Genomic DNA, 22,839 nt, shown 5'->3' with positions numbered 1-22,839 from the left:
TATTAACTACTGTACAGTAATGTATAGTATACAAAATACCGTATTTTTACTATAGTAATGAAGGTATAAGCTACGTGTAACGCAAGTTTGAACGGCGCAAGTACATCTGTCGAAAAGAGGGAACATTAACAAGAGTTACCTTAGCTAGTTAACATGTACTGTAGTGATAGTTCTGTACACACAGGTAGTCGTCGACTTACGACACAGAGAAGTGTTGAAACTCGATCTGTACATATGTTGAACTTAAAAAGTGAAGATTCAATAGATATATTATGCTGTGTTATGATACTGTAATCATCCTAGTCATTTTAACAATATATTCTTACTGTAAATCATTATTGTATTTTCTTGGTTCATAGGATATCATATACTTTACTAAAGTATTTTCGTATATTTTTCAATTTCGGATGCATTTTAATATTCAAGAATTACTGTACTGTACCGACTTTTTTGTTTACCCTTGATTGTGATCAGGTGTTCTCTAATGTTATGCTATGTATCAAGATAATGTGCGTATACGAATGAGTGCCGTTTATGTAATTTCTCTCCTTATTCAAAATACCTACATTATGAATATTACATCAGCACCAAGATATGAAAGTTTGCATAGTTTGTTTATAGCCATTATTATTGGTTATAGTATATGGATATGTTCTCTCTCTCTCTCTCTCTGGGATATTTCTTTAGACATTATTAGAAACAGATAGTACAGTATTTATTACTTGATGTTTTGATAATGGGAATGCCAACACTACTCAGTAAATTATCAAAAGGAAATCACTATTTGCCAGATCGCTTTAAGCCAGAAATATAACATCACCAAACATACACAAGTTCTTTTCTTAAATTTACAGTAAACAGTAGTATATTCATAACAACTGATACAGACCACAGAAATACTTGGTATCATTACTCAATGTTTTGATGACGGGAAGATTACTCGGCAATGAATCAAAAATAAAAACAATTTACCAGCTGGCCTTCCCCATAAATGTGACGTCACCAGACGTGAAGTGTACTCGACATAGAATGACTTCAAAATATGTAAAACCATTCTGTTTTTCTTGCAAGAAATAAAAGAAAACATTAACTTCCCACGGAAAAGTATTTCATTAATATAATGCAATAGTATTTCATTATTATAATGTAAAAGAAAATATATTGCTTTTAAGAAAATTTGTCCCATAAGTGTAATTTCATTAGATAAGTATCCACCTACTACCAGAGATGAAACCAGTGTAAAATGAGATTCTATCCTAGTTGTCGAATAAAACGTTACGTAGTACTAATAACCAATACAGACTCATGTAATATTTTGTATTAATATTTGGATTATGGGTATTTTAACATTAATCGAGAGTCTATTGAAAGGAAATCACTCTATTTGGGTGCTCATTTTCCACTACAAATGTGACATTACCAGACATATGATATGAATTTGACAGATATTAAAACTTTTCTTAGTATACAGTATTTTTCATCTAAAATGGATACTGTATATTATCAATGAAAGACGATACTAATTTACCAAATGAGTTAATTTTTAAATGAGAAAAGATTATTTCTCTGGAAATATTTGTCTATTAGTGTACATGTACTATTTCCAACAGACTTATGATGTCATCACAGTGAAAAAGTGGTTGTAAAACTGAACAGTTGCAAGTTGATGACTACCTGCAAATTACAGTAATAGCCTACACACAGTATCAGCAAGTGTTCTACAGTAATAGATAGGAAATACAGTGTTTTGTTGCTATTAGTGTCCCAATGATGAGTGTGGCTGTATGTGTACAGTACGTAGTCTTACCACCAACAGTACTTAGTACAGTACATAAGTTTACATGCACTGTATACTTACTGAAATGTGTTCATACAGTAATACAATACTTTTACTGTGATTGAAACAAAGTAAAAACAATACCAGGCAGTACTAAATGCGTTAGTCGACTTCACATGAGTAATGGCCAGAGAGTTGATAGGTTAGGAGTTAACCCACCCCAGGCCAGCAATTATTCGCTGATTCTCGCACTTGTCTTTATCACTTAAACCAACACCCCTCCAAACCAGCGAAGACTGACTGTAGTTGTGTACTGTACATGCTATAATGCATTGTTTTTGTTAACATTTTTGTCTTCAAGTACTGTATGACTTATCTTCCCTTTTTTTTTTTTAATGCTTTCAACTTATTCTGTCCGGGGACACAGCAAAATCCGGAATCAATGCATCCTAGACTTCCCTAATACCGACAAAATGTATTTCAATGTTCCAAGACTGCATGGATCATCATGGAGACTGTTCCATTGATTGGTCATCTTAGATGTGTTCTTCGAGTGAGTACACATACTGCAGTTGACCTGAACCATAAAGAAATGATTCAAGAGGAAATTTAAATAAAAATATGATACTGTACTTTTATTTCTAGCTATATATTTTCCTGATCACTATCTTGTGTTCTATCCATTTCAGTCCATGCAAATTGGGGCAAACCATCCATTCATGAGTTTTCCTACGGGGCTTTCGGTGGGTACACAAAAATCCAGTGATTTGCAGCAATGATATAGGTCAGAAATGAATAACAAATACAAGATAATCAGTTGGAAAAATAAATGGTTTATGCAAGTACCATGAAATTAAAGTATTGTAATCATTTATAATCATCCCTCATGTGGGGCTTGCTCCACCATGGCACGCTGGGTTCGCAAATAAACAATCTCACTGCTCCTGTTTTGCCAAACAGTGGTACGTGGATGAGCTGCACATGGCAATCGTGTCTTAATTTTGGGGATACTGTATTTCCTATTTTTGGATGAGCAACAACGGCCATGTAATGAAGACACAATACTTTTAACAACCAACATGAATTTACACTATCAAACTAAATTGATCTCCTCTCTCAAAAAAAAAACTTCCTCTTGTACTATGAAACAATACATCCATAAAATTGAGTAGAAATATTTGAAAGCTCTCGATTGATTAAAAAAAATAAAAAGGTACTGAGTACATCATAAAAAAAAAACAGAACAGCTGACAGAAGCGAATGCTAACACAGGTGCAGTAACCCAATATCAGTCTTCCAATCCTAAATAATGGTGTTAAACTAGTCAGCACTCATCCATTTCTTACAGCGAGTTTTTAACCGAAACTTGAAATACATAGAAAATAATACAGAACAGTAATGTGATAAAAACTATAGTAAAAAATTTATATACCTTCATAAAGTTTACCACTTCTGTTGTGTATCATTAGGATATAAGGGTTAAGATGTCTTGAAATATAAAAAAAAACCCATGCGACATAATGACGGATGCACACAATAAATAGACCAAAGATGATGGTTAAGACAAGGAATTACCAATAGTGAATAAATGTCAAACTAACCCACTTCACCCATGTTAATTTTCATAGGCACCTAATATCTTTACAGGTGACTAGGTACCTGACAGAAATCTACTACCCCAAAACAAATTGAAATAGCAAAGTGTAAATCCATTATATACTGCAATTCCCATATAGATTAGCTACGTAAAACAGGCCTTTTACAAACACCACATTTTAATAAATAAAAATTTAGAGAACAACAGCTTCAAGGGAAAAAAATTAACCTTACTATATTTTTTAAAGTTTTGCATAATTGTGAAAAATCTTAAACAGCATGCATATAGAGCAAACTGGACAACAACGACAGATTTTATAGTTTGTAGCAATGTTAGGTTACTCTATATTTAGGACCTAGGCATAACCTTCTAAAAGCTCGGCATAATTGACCAACAAGACTATGGAAAAGCATCCGACTGGGATCAATGGCATTAAAAAGGCTTCCAAACAAACAATAGCTTTATGCAATGTTACTTAAATCTCCAATAACTTTGGACAACTGTAATATAGTAGCACATGCCATTTGAAAGAAACCACCAGCCTATTTCATGTAGGATATCTTGAACTAGCCGACCAAATAACTACCTGTGCATCATCGCTAATAAACGCCAACAACAAGTAACTCCCCTTAACCCAACCAGAATTTTACCACTCGCACCTTGACTAACACCTAAGACATATTATTAATAAACACTAACATTTCTGAAGAGTACATGGGTAAATATACATACCCCAAAGACATGTGCATCAGATCCTAACCTGAAGGAAAGGCCCTTCAACTAACTTGATTCAAGACCCAGTAACGATACACTTCCCATCAACTAGGCAAGTGGTTTCTCTCGTCCAGCACGCGCGACTTTTCTGCAGTCTACCAAGGTTTAAATCTGACCTACGGTATTCTGTTGCATCCTGTGGAGAAGCTGGAGTCACTTCATGTCTACCATTGTCCATTACTGCAACTAAGTTACACCCCAAATTGGGGAAAATCAAGTTCAAAGCTGAAGTAACTTCAGTAAAGTTAGAACTGTAAACCAACCTAACCTATTACTAGGATAGCCTCATAGCCCACATTTCCCATAGAGGTAGGGTACACACTACTGACTCGCCATGTGACCAACATAACCAATTTCCTGTAAAATGTTCCCCAGAAACTTTTTCTCCCTTATAAAATAAAAACCTTTGAATATATAGGCTCAGGCCTTGGCCTCTAATGCCTGACCGGTCCACCTACGCTACAAAATATAAAGGTAGGCCTAGGAAAGCCTCAGCCACGATATTAACCATAAAATCACCATAGACCTACCCTTCGCTACAGCTTACGCTGGAAATTGCAAAAGGCGATACGTGTGGGCAGAATTTCTTCCCGTTTAAAAACCGTAACGTGGCCTTTAATGGCTGGCCGATTTCATCATTGTTTACAACTGGGCCCTTTCAATATACGACAAAACAAGGACGTCGACCTGGCCTCGCCTATGATAGAAAAAACAAAAGGATGTTCCCAATAGATATATCAACAAACCACGTTTATAAAAGGGTGTTAAATTTACTCGTGTCAAGGAAATGCAGCGTGGGCCTCAATCGACGTATCAAAAGGACATTCACTTCACGATAACGGGACCGGCGGCGGCGGCAGCCACCCGAAAACCACTGTGCCAATAACACTCTCGCACCAACTGTCAAACCACACTACAACCCTTTTCTCCTCTTAAAAAAGACACTTACGGCCATTTCCCAGCCTCTCACCTTACTCTAATCTACGGAGAAACGTTTGTCACCTGCTTGATAACGGTCAGATAACACTCTGGTCTAGAAATATGCGATTCTAAGCTTAAATATTTAGCTCAAGTTGAGCAGCCATTACTCGGCCAGCGTCAGACACCAACTGAACATTTGGTTCTTTTTCCGTTTGTAACTTGTTAGTCGAAAATTTTCAGAAACTATCCACGTCACGTATCTCACACAGGATTTTATAATCTTTTCATAAATGCTAAATTTATTGGTTGGTTTCTATAAAGAGGGAGGATTTTAAGATTATTATTGTGATGTTAAACTCATAGATATTGCATATTAATCATACATGATCTTGGTGACATGTCGTCGAAGTCCAAGAATCGGGTGATATTTTTTTTCGTCAATATAACTGTTATGTATCTATCCTTTCTACCTCGTAAATAATTCGACGAGTTTTAAATAAGTTTCACTGATTATCATCTAATTTCTATAAATGTGCTATTTTTTGTGAATCCCGAGAGTGTTCACTTATCACACGGATTTAGTGCCCAGATGAACCATCGATGATTCATGCTGCAAAAAGTTGGGTTTCCTTCTTACGCAGAACAACGTCATTTAGTTTTACTATTTGAAATTAAGAACGATAAAAGGAAATGTCTTAGCCTTTTGGCGATCAGTAGCTCAACTGGTAAAAGATTTAATCTTCACAATTTATAACCTGTATCTTTGGTAAACTTAGAAAGAGCACTTAAATACCTTTCAACATTCGTACTCAAACTAAATAGTATCATGTGTTCCTTTTTTTTTATAACTACCGTCCATAAACTATTAGCTATTGAAATATACAAATCAGAGATAGAAGATGTATTGAGAATGGCGTCATAACCAGAGAACATTCTGACCTAGTTTAATTTCATCAAGAGAAAGTAATAATAAAAAAAAAAAGAAATGCTGAGCGAACAGAAGCGAATGTCACACTCAGCATGACACGACTTTTGAAGAAAAAGAGGATAGCAAGTGTAGGCTAAGCACTAGCATTAATTCGAACATGTTCCCTCGGCAAAATAAGTATAGCTGAATAATAATATTTTTACAATCTTTATTGATCAAAGAAAGGTCGACCCTTCGTTAAGAAAAAAGACAAGTTGAAAGGTTGGGAGAATTAAAACTATAAAAACGAGGAACAATAGCATTGTATATATATATATATATATATATATATATATATATATATATATATATATATATATATATATATATATATATATATATATATATATATTATATATAATTAATATATATATATATATATATATATATATATATATATATATATATATATATATATATATTATATATAATTAATATATATATATATATATATATATATATATATATGTGTGTGTGTGTGTGTGTGTGTGTATACACATATACGTTCCGCACTTTGGATGCATAATTAGCCTAAGATTTGGAGTTGTCACTGTGTTACACTGTCAAAAGAAAGAAGATGAAAACATGCAGCAAATTTTGTGTAATACCATATCATGACAGGCAACACCAAAAGGACAAAGGTGTTTATTGATTATTTCAACACAAATGCCGCATTAATTTAATTATTATGATCAATTTCAACTCTGCTTGTGACGACTGAATACAATAAAAATTTTCGTAAGTTTCTTTTCAACGTATTATCTACATTTCAATGGTAGTTGTAATTGATGTAATGGCATCAAAAAATTGTGTTGGGAACCAAGATTGACCTTTTCAGATAAGAAAGCTTGATAAAAGAGCAACGGGGGTGAGACAGGAGTACTTTTTTTTCACTGTATTGTAGATAACGCCTGTTTTTTTTTTCTTTTGTAAAAAGAAGACTCCATTAACTTCGGTTTCTCTTAATGATCGTCATGGCTTAAGAGCGTTGACCTTTGCCTCTGAATCAGGATATGAGCAAATCATATGTGAGTTTACTCAGAACCCACATGTCTGGTAGCTGCTTGGAACCAGTATTGAGTACACTGGCTCCCCTGCCTGAGATGTCTGATCATTCTTTGGTATCGTTTGTAATCAACCTTGAGCAGTTTATCCCTAATGAGTTCTTTTGCTTGAGGGTACACTCGGCCACACTATTCTATCAAATTTCTCTTCCACTTGTTTTGTTAAACTCGGATAGCTTATATACGAGATATTTGTTTTAAAGATATTGTTCTTAAAACATTATTTTTCCTTGTTTCCTTTCCGTACTAGGGTATTTTCCCTGTTGGAGCCCCGGGGCGTATAGCATTTCCACCTACGGTTGTAGCTTAGCAATAATAATAATAATAATAATAATAATAATAATAATAATAATAAGACACATATACAGTAGAATCTTAAGCAGACTGGAATGTCATTTTGAGATATCTTTTGAATTTGAATTTGTCGCAGTTGTATAAAAGGGTTGTGTCTGTTGTTCTCCTGAATGGGAATTTGGTTCATTTGATGGGTGTAACCCCATCTCGTGTCTTGAAATACCCAGTGAAGGACAAACACTGGTTCAATGATGATTGTAGACGCGAATATATAGAGAAACAGAAGACTTGTCGTATTTGGAAAGGTAATAGTTCAGATTTTACTTGGAACGACATCACTCAGCCAAGAGCTTTTGCTAAGAGTGTATGCTTCAACTGAAAAGAAATACAATTTAACCATATAGGAACCCTTTCCGTTACAAACCAGGAACATAAATGGTGGCTACCCTTAAATCTGCAAGTCTTTTAAGATTTTCATGGAATGAATCTATCTTCAAGAAATGTTTTATTCTTTCAGTCTACCTAGTAGTATGGCTCTTCTGTCTGGTCTTCAGCGGCTGAATCTCATTTTAATTTGTTGGACAAAGAATTTATGCATTTATTTGTAATTCCTGCTGATCTGGATATTAATCTGTGGCACCGTTTTTCAGTTCTTTTGTGCATGTTAGCCTACATAAGTTTTTTTTTTTTTTTAATTCTGACCATCCTTTGAATTAAGATCTTCTCAAACTGTACCATCCTGTACATAGTACTATGTACAGGGTGGGGCAAATCAAATGCCTGAGTTTTGATAGGCTATTAGTTGAAATAAAACAATACTGGACTTACAGAATTATTTGTTGTTTTATTCGAATCAGTATGCAATGCCGTTTGTGTGATCATTTTTTGAAGATGGCATCAGGAAGATGGTGGCCATCTGTAGTGATGCACTGTTGAAGGCAATGTCCGAAGTTTTCGGCTGCTCTTCGGTACATCCCAAGGGGTATTGCCGCGATTCCCTCCCGAATTTGTATCTTCAATTCTTACGAATTGAGTTGCCGACTTCTGAACACTTTCTTCTTCAGATATCCCCACAGGAAGAAGTCGCAAATGCTCAAATCAGGTGAGCACGGGGCCACTCGACATCACCCCTCGGAGAGACGAGGCATGCCCGGAACATCTGTCGCAATTTGACCATTGAAATTTGAATAGTGTGGGCAACTGTTGCTCCATCTTGTCGGAACCAGATGTCTCCCACATTTTTTTTCTTCACTCAATTCTTCCAATTTCGGTTCAAAAAAGTCTTCCAACATCGCAAGATAGCGTTCAGAGTTGACGGTGACAGATCTTCCATCCTCCTCAAAGAAATAAGGCCCAATTTCCCCAAAATTTCAGACATCGCCTTTAGTGCATCACAAACAGGTGGCCACGCAAAGATCAAGGCCAATCATACGAACTTCCTTACCACAATCAAGGGATATCTGTACAACATTGGAGATTGTAAGAAGGGCATCACATGCTCCAATTCCTTTACGAAAGCCAAATTGCAAACAAGGAAACATGATTACCTCCAGCAATTTGCCAAAAGACACTCAAAAACTTTCGATAATATTGGAGTTAGGGAAATTGGTTGGTAATCAGTTGGACTTGAGCTGCCACAAACACATTTACATAGTGGAGTAACATTACCAATTCTCCAACAGGTGCTAAAGCCCCTCTTCTTACTAACTTACGCAGAGTAACAGATAACTTTGGAGCTAAGAAATCTGCTGTCCTTATAAAAAACCAAGGAAAAATATCATTTGGGTCTACACCTCCTTAAGCATCAAGGTCCATCCAGAGAGCTTTAATTTCACGAGATCGAAAAGCTTAACTAGTTAGTTTAGCCTCAGGAAAACTGGAATGAGGAAGATCAAGTTTCTCATTACTCTGGTTACTATCAAACACATAAGCCAAAAGGGTTGCATTTTCCTTTGGACAGTGAGTAACAGAGCCACCTGGTTTAAGTAAAGGAGGAACTGTTGCATCTACACCAACGAGTGCAGATTTAAGGGTAGCCCACCACATATGTTCCTGGGTTGCACCAGAAATGATTTGTTTTATGGATAAATTGTATTCCTTTTCATTTGAAGCATAAACTCTCTGAGCAAAAGCTCTAAGCTGAGTATAGTTAATGTAAGTCAAATATGATCTCCGACCCTTCCAAAGAATATAGGCCTCCTGCCACTCCAAATAAGCACATCTACAATCATCACTGAAACAGTGTTTGCCTTTCCCTCTTTACCTTAGCACATGAGAAGGGATATGCCTATCAATTATGTTGACTTGATTCTCATTTAAAGGACCAACAGGATCAACACTATTATACAATTGTGACCAATTAAAGCCCAAAAGATCACCCAAAATGCCATTCCAGTCTACTTGAGATTCTATATAAATCTTACACGAGTATGATACACCTGGGGCAAGCTGCTCAGTCTTCCCCACTAATGAAATCATGGCATGATCAGATGTCCCAACTGGAGAACCAACCTTACTTGTTATAACACCAGGGGAGTTGGAGTATACTGTACAAGGCCCAAGCAGTTACCAGACCTATGAGTAGCTTCACTTATGATTTTCCCACAGCCTGATTCAGGAAAATCTCTTAAGCAATAGCAATCAGTAGGAGATACAGAATTTAACTACTCCCTAAGGTGAGCACTCGCATCCCCAACAAAAACAAAAGAGGCCTTTCTATCATCTTTTTTTTAACTTAGTCATAATGGTAAGAAGACCGTCAAAGATATAATAACCCATGCCTGGGTTACGGTATATTGAACACAAAAGTAGTTATGTCTGCAAACTTTTATTACATGAATCTCATGACATCCACATTCATAGCAGGACTTATGAGAAACAGGGTACTCAGCCCTAATATACTCCTCCATTCCCCTGGCCCTAGGAATGGCATCACGTTTCAAACTCATTGACTTCTTAAAGCTAGTTATAAGGAGTTCAGATGAGTGCCTCATATTAGAAACCAAAGTTTCTGAGTACAAAAGAATATCATACTGTCTGGATGCAACTGTAAGGCCTTGAATATTTGTATGAAGATCACGAATATTGTAATACAGTAGACAACACTGACTAAGTCTAGGACATACTAGTCCCAGTTTTCGCTCAATGTTTCCAGACAGCAAAAGAATTAATGACAATAAAAGAGATACTTCATACTTAAAAACTAAATTAACAATCATAATAACAAAGACAATATGTACAGGAATATAAATAAAGTGATGGATAAAACCCATAGATTAAATAAATAGTCGGAAAAACTAGTCAACATAGCAGAGCCGATACACCATGCAAGGCTAAAGACTCTCCAGGATAGCCACTTCAACTGAAGGGAGGACAATAAGAATGGTTTTGAAAAGAAAAAGAAATAGATGAGGAAAAGATAACCTCTTGATAAACCACCGGGCATCCCTGGCCCTTCTTTTAAGCCTGGCCAACACACCATTTCAAAATACAAGAGGAAGAAAAAAAAAATAAGAGTGATTACTGTGTCAGTGTACCCTCAAGCAAGAGAACTCTAATCCAAGACAGGGGAAGACCATAGTACAGAGGCTATGGCACTATCCAAGACAAGAGAACAATGATTTGATTTTGGAGTGTCCTAAAAGAGCTGCTTACCAAACCTAAAGAGTCTCTTCTACCCTTACCAAGAGGAAAGTAGTCACTGAACAATGATAGTGCAGTAGTTAACCTCTAATGTGAAGAGAATTGTTTGGTAATCTCAGTGTTGTCAAGTGCACAAGGGCACAAGAGAATGTGTAAAGAATAAGCCAGAATATTCTGTGTATTTGTAGGCAAACGAAAAATAACTTGTAACCAGATAGAGGGATCCAATATACTACTGTCTGGCCAGTCAAGGATCCAATAACTCTCTAGCAGTAGTATCTCAACGGGTAGCGGGTTGCTTTTCCTTTTAACAGTAAGTGACCGAGCCATCTGGTTTAATTAAAGGGGGAACTTTAATGTCTACACCAAAGAATGCAGATATAAAGGGTAAACTAACAAAAACCAAGCATGATCCTATGCCCCAACTAGAGAACCAACCTTACTTGTTATAGCACCAGGGGAGCAAGTGTATGCTATGCTGGGTCCAAGCAATTACCAGACCTGTGAGTGGCTTCACTTATGATTTGCTCACTTAAACCAACCAATCAACCAAATTGACCACAATCACCTTAACATTTTGTAACTTTTAATTACTTTTAAGACACCTTTTCAGGTTCCGCTTGATACGAAATATACTCTTTGGCTATTTAGAAATTCATAGGAAGTAGTTTTAATTGTCAAATCAACACCACAATTCTCAGAAAACTAGAAAATCCTCTACTTCTTCTTGAAAGACTTTATTTCATCAGTCCCTCTGAGTCTAATGTCAACTGAGAACTTGTCTTACAATCTTTGAGCCACATATCTGAAGGTTCTGAAACCCATAGTAGCATACAGGGTAATAATAAGTTTCTTCTTTACATAAATAGTAATAGATAGAGTTTTGATACTCAATTCCAGTAATAATACAGTTAATCACGATATCTATTCACAGAAAATTCATCCAGATTTTTCTTTATTAAATCACTGTTTCTAAGAACATATCCATTGATTCTTACATGAATTATTTGAGCACTGTAAGACAAATCACAATATAGTAACACACATGAGTCAAACTCTATGGTTGTTTAGGACAAATATTTTGCCATTTTTAACATATTTTTCTTTCACACAGCCCTAAGTTCACTTTTGTTTTCATTTATTTTATTAAACTAAATGAAAACAATACATAGGATTTAATTTTTAAATTATATCATCAATGTCATTTATGGAGAATTAAAATTGTGTATAATGCACAAATACCTTTAATTTTACTCCATTCACTGTAATATGTTTTCGATACATCATTGGTATAAATTAATAACAAATATGAATAGACCTCACATCCTTGCCCATGACACACATTTTAATAATTCATAAAATGAAAAGAATTTCCAATTTGTACACAATATTTCTGTCATGCAAGAAATTTACTAGATAGTCAAAAGCTTCATTGTCAAAACCAATGGATTGTAAATCATTTAGTATCAAATCGCCACTAAGATCAAGTAAGATCGGGATGCCACATTTGTCCTTATCCATCATTTCCAATAGACATTCTACTATAGAACATACTTCAGTTTTTGTGGAATATACTCACCAGTGCTCTGGCCAGTGTGGGACAGAGGTAGATGGAGAACACTGCCCAGAAACATCGACCCCACATAAAAGTGGGAAAAGATGCAGACAAAGAAGAAGAAGAATCACCGTGCCCTGACTAATTAGCTGACAAAGCTGTTATTCTTCCAAAGTGACTAACTAGTTCTAGCATTTTTGATGAGAAGGATAAATCCAAAATGTTTGAATGAACTAGAGTCCTGATAGTCAAGAACACCTTTCAGAACTGGTGTAACTGAACCCACTTCCTCAGACTCAGAAAAATTATGCTCAGTAGTACTGTGAAGTCAGCCCTCCGTCTTCGTGGAGGTTAGGTAACAGAGACACCCACGAAGAGCAAAAATTCGCGATTGACTAATACACTAAATAACCCACTGTACTGTACATTGTTTTCATGTGGTTTCTATAACAGCATTGTATTTCATATTACTTTACAAAGGTAATTATACATTAACAACACTGCGTATGCACAAGATAAGACGACTCACGATACGTAAGTCCTTGCCACACCACCTTATGTGTAAGAGTGTAAGTAATAATAAAACAGTGTTGTTCCTATCAGCAACACTCACTGATACTGTTGTGTATATTGCAGTAATATATGTACTGTACTATCACTACAGTACTACTTAATTGGCTAAGGTGAAACGACATATCACTCATAAATGATCACAGTCTTCGCTAGGTCGCCTCACAACCCTACCAGCTCATCACTTTACACGTAGCCTATATCTACTGTAAAGTGTGGTATTTTGTATACAGTGCAGTACTGTAAATACGCTATTAGTCATTCCTTTTCCATGAAAGTATGAATATTTATCCAATAACAATTGCAACTGTAAAAATTTTAACAAAAAAGGGTAGTACAGTTCTCTTACAACACCACTTACGTTTACGAAGTTCTACGCGGTGAAATCTTGTGATGCACGATGCAATCCTTAAGGAGTAGTAGTAGCATTCATTGAAAATGAAGTGAAGCCTACGCTACACATACAGTACCTGTACTGTACTGTACTTACATAACACATACATAAATTATCACCTGTGAAAAAAAGATCCTTTGTTACTTGACAAATACTTGTGGGAGATGTTTTAGCGATAATGGACACTGGGACAGTGAGACCGATTCAGCCACAGAAGTGGCGTTGTGAAGGGAAGAAAAGGGCGTGAAAGATGGGTATAAAGAAGCACAAGCGGTTTAAAAACATTGGGCTGCATGCATCAGTCTTAACTGCAAGTAATGGAACTTTTATTTAAATACTGGGCAAATTATCTGTACTGCGAAGAAACGAAACCATGGCGACGGAACCCACGAAGATGTTGGGCTGACTGTACTAGTAGCCTATTAACATTTTTCAAAATATGTCGGTAAGGGTTAAAACATGATTTGCGTTTTTAACTTTAAATATCAACATCAGCTTAATTACAAAGTTCGTTTTCTTTGTCTTCTTAATATTCCTGATATCATAATCAATGGCTTGACTATGAATTTAGTCCATATATCCCGGCACTGGGGCCTGGGAGGCCATCTAGCACATCGGTGCAAAGGAGGGTACCTCTACAGTTACACTTACGTAATAGTTTATTTCAATCGTTCATTACTGTAATTGTAGTTTATTTATTTCCTTTCCTCACAGGGCTATATTTTCCTTGTTGGAGCCCTTGGGCTTATATCATCCTGCTCTTCCAACTAGGGTTGTAACTTGGCTAATAATAATAATAATAATAATAATAATAATAATAATAATAAGTGTTCTAACACCTTTATCCTTCTACGGGGAAATATGATTAATGTTTACTTTGTTAAATTTCGTTAATCTTTTTTATACACCTGGTTCAGCATTGATCACGTTCTGCATTTCCATAAAACAAAATTATATATCTTATTTCGTTTAACTAAAATCTTAAATATGATCAGCTAATTTTTGGACAATGTAACCTGTCTCAGTATGTTTCTATGGGTTTATTATTATTATTATTATTATTATTATTATTATTATTATTATTATTATTAGCTAAGCCACAATACCTAGTTAGAAAAGCAGGATGCTACAAGTCTTTCGGCTCATACAGGGAAAAATAGCCCAGTGAGGAAAGGAAATCAGGAAATAAATAAAACACAAAAGTGGAGTAATGAATAAAAAAAAATACAAAATATTTCAAGAGTAGTAACAATGTTAAAATAGATCTGTTATATATAAACTTAAGTCAACCTGTTCAGTATAAAGACATTCGCTACTAATTTGAACTTCTGAAGTTCCATCAGTTCATTTACGAAATTAGGAAGATCCTTCCCAAATCTGGTCACAGACGGAACAAAACTTCCGGAATACTGTGCAGTATTGAGCAATATGATGGAAAAGGTAAGATTGTTAGAATTAGTTGCAAATCAGAACTGCATTTTGTTGATTAGTTTGTAATTATTGATTGAAAAATTAATTGATTTTTATTATGTGTTACTCTTTGTTATACTATTTACCTTTTCATAAGTAGGCCTAGTTATTCTATTTTTGGGGCTTGTCTAGCATTGATGACTTTTTAATCTTCTTGTGGGTTCAATGGACTTTTAAGAAAACAACGTTGAAAATTCTTCAAGATTTTCTCATATTATTGCGTAAGAAAACCTCAACTCTCTCTCTCTCTCTCTCTCTCTCTCTCTCTCTCTCTCTCTCTCTCTCTCTCTCTCTCTGTTGTTATCTACCGTTAAGTGCATAACGGAAAATTAGAAATCACGCGTTCTCTGCAATGTTTACTTTTTGCATCTGGATGAACTACATGAAATGAAAATCGCAGAAACAAAATAGGAGATTATATTTCCAGCACCGCTTGCAATTTTACGCTTCAGACATCAATTATAAGTGATTCCTTTTCGGCTTTAAGCTGCCAGTCACAAGAGAAGAAAAGTTCATACTTTCTGGGGGATAAATTTACTGGCTATGCCAGTACCTGCAATTGCTGCGCAGCCTCTACAACATTTAGAATGCTTCCAGAATGCTAAAATCACCCGTGTTCCAACCATGTATTGACTAATGGGACAGTCTAACAACAACGAGAGCAGAGTCATGGGGGCGCATGGCTGCCCTTTGTTGGCTCAGCTGCATTTTAGGTGACTCGGGCTTCCTGAAATGGCCAATCAGCGAGCGTTCTTAATGGTTTTAACAGTAACTCATGAATGAGAGACAAGGCGAAGGGTAATTTTTTTTTTTTTTTTACACTGCTTGATCCTTGTGGACAAGCATGGGATCTTGCAATCATACAGCCTGTAGTACTACGGGTAATGTCCTAATTGAAGGTACACTCGGGCACAATATTCAGTCTTATTTCTCTTCCACTTGCTTTTCCAAATTCTTCTAGCTATATATAAAAGATCCACTTCAATGTTGTTACTGCTCTTAAATAGTTTATTATAATTGTTCCTTACTTCTCTTGTAGTTTATTTCCTTATTTAATTTCCTCACTGGGCTATTTTCCCTGTTGGAGCCCTTGGGCTTAAAGTATCCTGCTTTTCCGCTAGGACTGTAGTTTAGCTAATAATAATAATAATAATAATAATAATAATAATAATAATAATAATAAGCGTGCAAGCCCCGTCTTCACTCACGTTATGACCCAGGAGAGTCAAGCAATGGGTTCTGATGGTTTTATTACTTCCTTTGACCCTCTACAAACGTCGTAATTTGTAATCTTTTGTAACATAGTAGTTTGGATTTTCTTTCAACTCAGCTTAGGAAGTTAAAAGGTAAATGAAAGAGGTTGAGTGTAGACTTAACCACGTTGCTCAATAGAATATAAGAAAAAGTCTTAATGAAACTTGTTAGGAAGTTAGAGAAGCCAATATACGAGTAGGCCTATCAATGAATCCTACTAAGTCTCAGACCTATTGAAGTGGATGAGTCTAGTTTTCGTATAATTGCATGGGCTATTTAGCTCACATCCATTCACTTTTTCCCGTACTTATTATTGTAATCAGGAAAAGTAGCCCACTACGAAAAAAAGTTAGAACTCCTAAAGTTCCAAACGTTAACTTTTTTTCTTTTGAAATTTTCCATTTCAATCATCATCTCCTCCTACGCCTATCAATGCAAAGGGCCTCGGTTAGATTTCGCCAGTCGTCTCTATCTTGAGCTTTTGATTCAATACTTTCCATTTTTTAAAATTTTAAATCAATATTTCAATTACCAGATTAGGATATGTCTAAGAGACCTACATTAGTGTGACAATCTTCATCCACCTTCTCCTGTATGAAAGGCCTGATATCCACCGTGAGCGATTAGATTTTTCTTTACTAAAAGATAAAATTCATTTACGACACTTTTCTGCATACGATTAACCCATATACGTTATTATTAAACTACAAATAAGATGAATTATATGATGCGTATCAGTATAACTCTTACCAACTCTAGCAATAGTGAATTTAAGCCATTCGTCAATTCTAAATTACTAGAAAGAAGCAACACAAAATTAACAAAATACAAACATATTGTACGTGGTGGATTGTATGATAAGGAAAAATCTTTTACCGCATGCACAAGTGGCTAGTTGAACGATGAAGCTAGAATGCTGGATAATCATATTCAGATCAGGGATCAAGGACTTTTAAGAAGTCCTGACAGATCAGTATTCAAAACATGACAGAATACAAATTAAGAATAATAATGATTTTACTAGGGAAGACAAACCCTGAAATCAGTAACAACGTTGCAATTGAGTTTATTAAAAAATATGGAGGTTTTGTCGGTTGAGATAAATATCATACATATTAAATATAACTTTTGAAATATAAATTAGAGATTAAACCTTATGATAAACAGATATTTAGATTTGATCAATGAAACCGTGTTTCTTAAAAAAAGATAAAAATTTTAACATTAAAATACTCAGAATCAAATAAAACGCTAAATAATGCTTGCTGACCAAAATTGATCTTTGTCATTTAAAACAGTACATTCTCAAGATGTATGTTTGGTTAAAATAGTGTTACATGCATCTTTCGTCCAAAATAACTCTGATTCCTGTTAATAAAGGGGAGTGATTACGCTTCAATCATTGTTAACCCTTTTATAGAAAAAGATGCATTTGAAAAATCAAGAAATTAGTCACCAACTGTAAAATATCTATAAATCTAGGAAGGAGGTTTGTGAAAGGCTTGATTTAGTCTGTACTGTTGTATGGCTGTGAAATTTGGACCTTGAGGAAAGCAGACGAGGGTAGGTTACAGGTTGGAGAAATGTGCTTCTGGAAAAGCATGCTGAAAATATGATAGACTGAGGAAAACTAATGATGCATTGGAGAGGGTAGGAGTTGGGAGAGAGCTTTTACCTTTAGAGAGAGGTAGGCAAATGGGGTTTGTGGGTTACATAGTAATAATCAAGAATTAGAACTCTCTCTCTCTCTCTCTCTCTCTCTCTCTCTCTCTCTCTCTCTCTCTCTCTCTCTCTCTCTCTCTCTCTCTCTCTCTCTTACTGGTAAAATCGATGGAAGGAGGTCAAAAGGGATACCTAGTCAAAAATATGAATGGATTGGTGAATGACTGGGAGAAGAATATCGGTTGCCGCAGAATGCCGGAAATATAGAGGAATGGCGAGCCATGATTGCCGACGTCATTATCATCAACCAGGTGCCATGTCCCCAAACATGGCACCTGATTGATGATAATGATGATGATGAACGTAAACCGTTTAATATTTTTTAAGCGATAGCTCAGTTTAAGACCACAAACTCCCTAGGAGTGTTCCAGAGGGTTTGCACTAGGATCCCATCAAGTCAAACCTTGCGGGTTTTGAACAAGAATCACAGAATAGGACTTGGTTTTGCGAAAGACCTACAGAATAGCGCTTGGTTTAGAGCAAGACCTACAGAATAGGTCTTGGTTTAGAGCAAGACCTACATATGGGCGGTATAGAAAAGGATATGCTTATACTTGCAAAATATGAAGGAAATCCTTCTACTTGTATTCATAAACATTTCAAGCAAAAGCTTCTACTTTTAGAGCAAAAGCATATCCTTATAATCACATAAAAGTAAATAGTTATACATAAAGAAGACCCTTTACCCCATATAAAGAGCATATGCTTCGAAAAAAGATGAGTCTGGTCAGTAGCAGACTGCAGTTCGAAGAGAAAGGTTGTTCTGTCCGATTTTGTGGATGTGAGGCATGTTAAACAATACATGCCCCGTTTACCCACACTTGATCGTGATTTCAAGATGTTATTCCGTTTTGAAGAACAAAATGTACAGTGGCTTGCGGACAGATATCTTGTCCACACCTGGAATCTCGATGAAATATCAAGGTTAAGCCATAACTTGGTGATATGCATTTTACATTTGTTTTTGCATGTATAAATACGAAGGCTGCTGTATTTAGGGATGTATGTATGTAAAAACAGTATATATGTATGTAAGTGTGTATATGTATGTATACATACACACACACACACACACATATATATATATATATATATATATATATATATATATATATATGTGTGTGTGTGTGTGTGTGTGTGTGTGTGTGTACAGTACATGCAAATATACTGTATTCATAAAATATATAAATATAGTTTATATATATATATATATATATATATATATATATATATATATCTATATATCATATATATGTATATGTATATGTATATATATATATATATATATATATTATTTTATATGTATGTATATATTATATATATGTATATGTATGTGTATATATATGTATATATATACATCGTATAAATATACATATATACACAGAATATTCATATACTGCAAAAGCTTATATACATGCATGTATATACACATATATAAACTATATATATATATATATGCATATATATACATATATATATATATATATATATATATATATATATATATATATATATATATATATATATATACACATACATATATATATATACATACATATATATATACATACATATATATATATACATACATGTATGTATATATATATATATGTATGTATATATATATATATGTATGTGTATATATATATATATATATATATATATATGTATATATATGCATATATATATATATATATAGTTTATATATGTGTATATACATGCATGTATATAAGCTTTTGCAGTATATGAATATTCTGTGTATATATGTATATTTATACGATGTATATATATACATATATATACACATACATATACATATATATAATATATACATACATATAAAATAATATATATATATATATATATATATATATATATATATACATATACATATACATATATATGATATATATATACATATATATATATATATATATATATATATATATATATATAAACTATATTTATATATTTTATGAATACAGTATATTTGCATGTACTGTACACACACACACACACACACACACATATATATATATATATATATATATATATATATATATATACATACATATATATATATATATATATATATATATATATATATATATATACAGTATATATATATCGATTCGTACCAGAAATAGATTGTTCTAAATCCCAAACCTGAAATAATTTAGCTGAAATCAACTATTTCAATTCAGTTTGCTTTAAACTTCAATTACCCTTCGTCCGGGTATCTTAATGTTTCCTTCAAACTGCAAAGTTGAGCGTTTAGCGTCTTCAAAACTTTTCAACTCAAATCCATAAATCAAATCACGTAGTTTATTATTGTTGTTGTTGTTGTTGTTGTTGTTGTTGTTGTTGTTGTTGTTGTTATAAAACAAGACTGGAATTTTTCGCGAGTCCTAAAAGAATTCGGAAGAAAATCTTCTCGGATTTCCAAATGGCTTCAGAAGAAATAGCCATAGACTTAGCATGGAATTCTGAATGCCTCCAGAATGGAATCTCAGAACGGTATCGGAAGAAAACTTTCCTGGATTTCCAAATGGCTTCAGAAAAAAATAGCCATAGACTTAGCATGGAATTCTGAATGCCTCCAGAACGGAATCTCAGAACGGTTTCGGAAGAAAAACTTTCCCGAATTTCTAAGTCTTCAAAGGACATAGCCGTATACTTAACATGGATTTCTGAATGACTCCAGAACTGAAATTTCCAGGAGCAGTCCTGAACAACTCTTCCCCGAGCTTCAAATGACTTCTGAAGACTTGATCTTCATTTTTTCAAAGGTAGCCTGCAACACCTCACATGATCTGTATGTAGCTGGCGAAATCTAACCAAGGAATTGCGCGTCAATAGGAGTAAGAGGAAATGAGTTGATGTCTGGGAGAAGGATTTCACTTAACTCACAGAGATCGCGTTCTGGCGGAATAGGAAGCTGCCGGTAAGAATTATGTGTTACGTCTTCGGAACACCATCAACTACAGATGGTTTTGGTTGCTGCCGAAGTTGCCGATCGTTCGTTTTATATCGCCCGACCTATAGAAAGACACGGGATCTTCCGTTGGCAGCTGAGCTTTGAAGATCATAATGTATGCGCCTTGAAGGATCCTTTGCTTTGGCTTTTGCGACGATGTCTTATTAAAGGAGACTCTTGGAAAAAGTACGAGGCTTTGTATCGGTGCAAAAACGGATTGCGGGGAATGAGGATGGAGGCAGAATGGTTCAACTGAACGGTGAGTGACGTGTAGTTCTTCAACAGGATTGTCCTAAATTCGCCATTGAAGTAAGGACATATCCAGACGACATTAGTAAATATATCATGTTGCTCGTCATTTACTTTGGTATGATAGTGTATGCGGAGAAATTGATAGTATTCATCTCTTTACTCATTGCCCAGAGAGGTAAAGAATAAATGCCTTCGATTTCCCTGAGGAATCTGACGAAGTGAGGACTCGCGGCACTGAAATCTCTTTTGAAATCTAGAAGGACACTGACGAACTAAGGAAAAGAGACAATGAAATCTCGAAAGAAACAGAAAATCTAATGAAAGAAAATCTTGAAAACTAGAAGACAGGAGAGAACAGCGAAGAGGAGCCTCTAATGCCAGAGGTAAGACACCTAAAAATAGAGAGCCTCTAATGCTAGAAGTAAGGCACCTCAAAATATAGATCGAAGACCCTCTAATGCTAAAATTGTGGCACCTAGAAATATATGTCAAAGAACTTATAATGCTAGAAGTGTGGGAGCTAAAGAGAGAGGTAAAAGAAATTCTAATGTTAGAGGTGTGGGAGCTATAAAGAGAGGTCAAAGAACTTCTAATGCTTGAGGTAAGGGGGCTGAAAAGAGGTCAAAGAACTTCTAATGCTAGAGAGGTGTGGGAGCTAAAAAGAAGTCAAAGAACTTCTAATGCTAGAGGTGTGGGAGCTAAAAGGAGGTCAAAGAACTTCTAATGCTAGAGGTGTGGGAGCTAAAAAGAGGTCACAGAAATTCTAATGCTAGAGGTGTGGGAGCTAAAAAGAGGTCAAAGAACCTCTAATGCTAGAGGTAAGGGAACTAAAAAGAGGTCAAAGAACTTCTAATGCTAGAGGTATGGGAGCTAAAAAGAGGTCAAAGAACTTCTAATGCTAGAGGTGTGGGAGCTAAAAAGAGGTCAAAGAACATCTAATGCTAGAGATGAGGGAGCTAAAAAGAGGTCAAAGAACCTCTAATGCTCGAGGTGTGGGAGCTAAATAGAGGTCAAAGAACTTCTCATGCAAGGGGTGGGGGAGCTAAAAAGAGGTCAAAGAACTTCTAATGCAAGGGGTGTGGGAGCTAAAAAGAGGTCAAAGATCTTCTAAGCAAGGGGTGTGGGAGCTAAAAAGAGGTCAAAGAACTTCTAATGCAAGGGGTGAGGGAGCTAAAAAGAGGTCAAAGATCTTCTAAGCAAGGAGTGTGGGAGCTAAAAAGAGGCCAAAGAACTTCTAATGCAAGGGGTGTGGGAGCTAAAAAGAGGTCAAAGAACTTCTAATGCAAGGGGTGGGGAAGCTAAAAAGAGGTCAAAGAACTTCTAATGCAAGGGGTGTGGGAGCTAAAAAGAGGTCAAAGAACTTCTAATACAAGGGGTGGGGGAGCTAAAAAGAGGTCAAAGAACTTCTAATGCAAGGGGTGTGGGAGCTAAAAAGAGGTCAAAGAACTTCTAATGCAAAGGGTGTGGGAGCTAAAAAGAGGTCAAAGAACTTCTAATGCAAGGAGTGTGGGAGCTAAAAAGAGGTCAAAAAACTTCTAATGCAAGGGGTGGGGGAGCTAAAAAGAGGTCAAAGTACTTCTAATGCAAGGGGTGGGGGAGCTAAAAAGAG

At 35.2% G+C, this 22,839-nt stretch overlaps 1 protein-coding gene across 19 annotated transcripts in view; it reads right to left on the bottom strand.

Moving 5' to 3' along the window:
* The window catches only part of LOC137638602 (sphingomyelin synthase-related protein 1-like), a 230,391-nt gene that overhangs the window by 151,923 nt on the left and 55,629 nt on the right, over positions 1–22,839 (bottom strand). For 3 of the 19 annotated variants that reach the window (XM_068370818.1, XM_068370817.1, XM_068370816.1), the window contains exon 1: positions 5,119–5,651. The exons of 2 other annotated variants lie outside the window; for them this stretch is intronic. The gene's annotated coding sequence lies outside the window, so the exon portion shown is untranslated. 14 more of the 19 variants (XM_068370819.1, XM_068370821.1, XM_068370822.1 and 11 more) reach the window with 11 other exon arrangements.

This window comes from Palaemon carinicauda, chromosome 3 (genome assembly GCF_036898095.1).
Source record: "Palaemon carinicauda isolate YSFRI2023 chromosome 3, ASM3689809v2, whole genome shotgun sequence".
NCBI lineage: Eukaryota > Metazoa > Arthropoda > Malacostraca > Decapoda > Palaemonidae > Palaemon > Palaemon carinicauda.
The sequence above is the reverse complement of the archived record's forward strand: the minus strand, read 5'-3'. Positions and strand labels throughout refer to the sequence as shown.